This window comes from Pyxicephalus adspersus, chromosome 5 (assembly GCF_032062135.1).
Source record: "Pyxicephalus adspersus chromosome 5, UCB_Pads_2.0, whole genome shotgun sequence".
Lineage (NCBI taxonomy): Eukaryota > Metazoa > Chordata > Amphibia > Anura > Pyxicephalidae > Pyxicephalus > Pyxicephalus adspersus.
This window is the reverse complement of record NC_092862.1, coordinates 5467065-5470064: the sequence shown is the minus strand read 5'-3', so window position 1 is coordinate 5470064 and position 3000 is coordinate 5467065. Positions and strand designations below refer to the sequence as shown.

At 44.3% G+C, this 3000-nt stretch overlaps 1 long non-coding RNA gene across 1 annotated transcript in view; it reads right to left on the bottom strand.

Annotated features, from left to right (window-relative positions):
- Positions 1-788: 788 nt before the first annotated feature.
- Positions 789-3000, bottom strand: part of LOC140331941 (uncharacterized) — a 3506-nt gene continuing 1294 nt past the window's right edge. Inside the window, exons 2-3 of the long non-coding RNA XR_011920988.1 lie at positions 2287-2989; positions 789-2200 (exon numbers count right to left, since the gene is read on the bottom strand). This is a non-coding gene — a long non-coding RNA (uncharacterized lncRNA). The remainder of the gene's footprint in view (positions 2201-2286; positions 2990-3000) is intronic.

Here is a 3000-nt window from a genome sequence, read left to right as displayed (position 1 = left end):
TTCATCTGTTTTTCCTTCCCGTTCGAAAAACACAAAACATGAAATGTTTATATTGTTATTATTTTTAAGCAGAGCTAAAACCAAAAATAAAGTGTAAAACATAAAGGACCAAACCCAGAATTTGCTGGAATATTCACCTTTATTCTGGAGAGTTTCCTGCAGTACCCTTTTCTGGAGCTAGATGTCCTTAGCCTGAAAGCCAGCATTGGTCATCCAATTTGCTCTGAGCCCAGGCTATCCAATACCCAACCCAAACTTTGACTGAACAATGAAAAAAAGCAACACCGTGATCATAATATTTGTCATTCTTTCACGTTCCCAGCCCATAAACCACTTGTACAGATAGTCCCCGAGTTACATACGAGATAGGGACTGTAAGTTTGTTCTTAAGTTGAATTTGTATGTAAGTCAGAACAGGCACATTATTTTAATAAATGTAATTAGGACAGATATTTGTCTTAACATATTATCAGGCAGTATGGTGTCAGTTATTGTATAAAATCCTCACTGTGAGGTAATCACAAACAAAGCAAAAATAAAAAATCCTTAATGGAGCCTAGACATTTATTAACTTTTGGAACAAGCTGTGCAAAAAGAAAAGAAATGCAAAGAAAAGAGTTACAAGATGTTACAAATCAGCTCCATTCTAAGATCACCCACAACCTCAGCTGTGTTTAGCAAAAGATTTCTTCTGGAAGTCATCCAAACCCCCGCCTCCCCCTCCCCCCTCAAGCCTCTGTCCTGCACACCAGCGAGCAGTCATCTGTATGTTGGATGTCCCTAACTCGGGGGCTACCTGTACTGCTTCTTCCTCTAATATTCCAGCCCTGCTGTAAAGTAGATGCAATGGGCAACACTAGGTAATATTTAGGTATATACCCTGCTAGCAAGTCCAAAAAATTTTCAAAGATGTATGGACAATTACAGAGCTTAATTATGTTTGTGTTCTTTTTTATCTCTCTAATGTTCTGATTTAAAGAGACCCTGCTACAATCTCCAGGGGTAGGGGATTGAAATGCAGCATAGAGGTCAGTAAAACCCTCCCGTGTCTATATATCGCTCTACCTAGCAAGCAAGGAGCAAGGAGTCTCTACCTAGCTCTAGTTTAGCCTTCCTGCTGCTGATAAGACATGGGCATAATGGCCCTTCCAAATCTGGACTATTGTTTGATATAAAAGGTACTTTAACTAAACTTTATCCAGTTACATTCTATTATAAATCTTATGTTATAATTTCACTTATAGATTTGCTTTTTCCCAGAGGGTTGGTCCATGCCATCTGTAATTAAACCAGTTAATTGGAAATATGCCTTGCAGTCCTCAGTGATGTGATGGAAAGACTTCTATTGCACTATATGACCAGTACCGGCTCTCCCCTGCAGAACTGGCCTCATTACTCTCTGTTACAGAGCTGGTACTTTAAAGCTTGTACACCACTGACTCCCCCCCTCCACCCCGCAAAGCTGGCACTTTGACCTCTCAATAGTCTCTGTTACAAAGCTGGCACTCTAAAACTTGGCCATCACTTTTCTCCTCTACAGAACTGGCACTCTCTGACCTGTCACCGCTTTCTCGTACAGAACTGGCACTCTCTAACCCAGGGGTCCGCAAACTTTTTGGACTACTAGGCCATTTTAGGAGGTCAAGAAGGCACACTAGCCCAGAAGAAACATGGTGTCCAAGGAAAGGTTTTTTCCAACCATGACTGCAAGCGTGCAGCCTCAGTCTTCCGCTCATCCGCAATGTAGTCTCTGTACGTGTGCTTCGCATGCCCCTTGACATTTGACCGCTAGAAAGTGCTGTTGGTGTTGTTGCACGCTAGACACAGGGCTTTGTTGCCGCATTGGAGGAAGAATAATTGTCAGTCCATTCGGGGTTAAAGACACAACGTTCCGGGTCAACCTTTCTGGAGACTGGTAGCTGGGCGTTGCTTCTGCTCTTTAGGCGTAGTAATTGGGGTTACTGTGCGGGAACTCGATGATATCGCAGAAACTCGCCATAACACAACAATTTACCTAGGCCGGATCCAACAATAAATAACTAGGGGGGCGTTAGGCCAGATTGGAATACTGGCTAGGCCGTATCCGGCCTAAAGTCCGGAGTTTGCCTACCTCTGCTCTAACCTGTCACTGCTTTCTCTTATAGAACTGGCACTCTCTAACCTGTCACTGCTTTCTCTTATAGAACTGGCACTCTCTAACCTGTCACTGCGTCACTGCTTTCTCTTATAGAACTGGCACTCTCTAACCTGTCACTGCTTTCTCTTATAGAACTGGCACTCTCTAACCTGTCACTGCTTTCTCTTACAGAACTGGCACTCTCTGACCTGTTACTGCTTTCTCTTACAGAGCCAGCACTCTATACTTGTCCATCTCTTCTACAGAAATGGCACTTATTGACCTGTCACTACTCTCCATTGCAAAGCTAGCAGTCTCTGACCTATCACTGCTTTCTCCTTACATAGGTGCCACACTATATCTTGCTCATAATTGCTGCCTCCTGCCGAGCTGACACTTTAAAGCCCACTAAACCTTTACTGTTCTCAATTGCAAAGATGGCACTCTTTGGCATATCACTACAGTTGGCAGTGCTGGCACTTTCTGTCTTGTCACTAATATAGCCAGCAGAGCAGGCACTCTCTTTCCTGTCACTGTTCTCACTTGCACAACTGGCACTCACTAGCCAATCAGCACTTTCACCTGTGAAGCTGACACTCTGCCACTCATTACTGCTCTCGCCTGCAGATCTGGCACTTTAAAGCCCATCACTACCTTTCTTTTAGACATGGCACTCCCTGCCTTGTTACTGCTGTCACTAGCAGAGCTGACACTCTTTGACCTGTCATTGCTTTCATATGCAGAGTCGGCACATTACGACCTATCACTGCTTTCTCCTGCACAGCTCTCTCTGACCTGTCCCTGCACTCACCTGTGAAGCTGGCACTCTCTAACCTGTCACTGCGCTCACCTGCAGAGCTGGCACTCTCTGACCTGTCACTGCG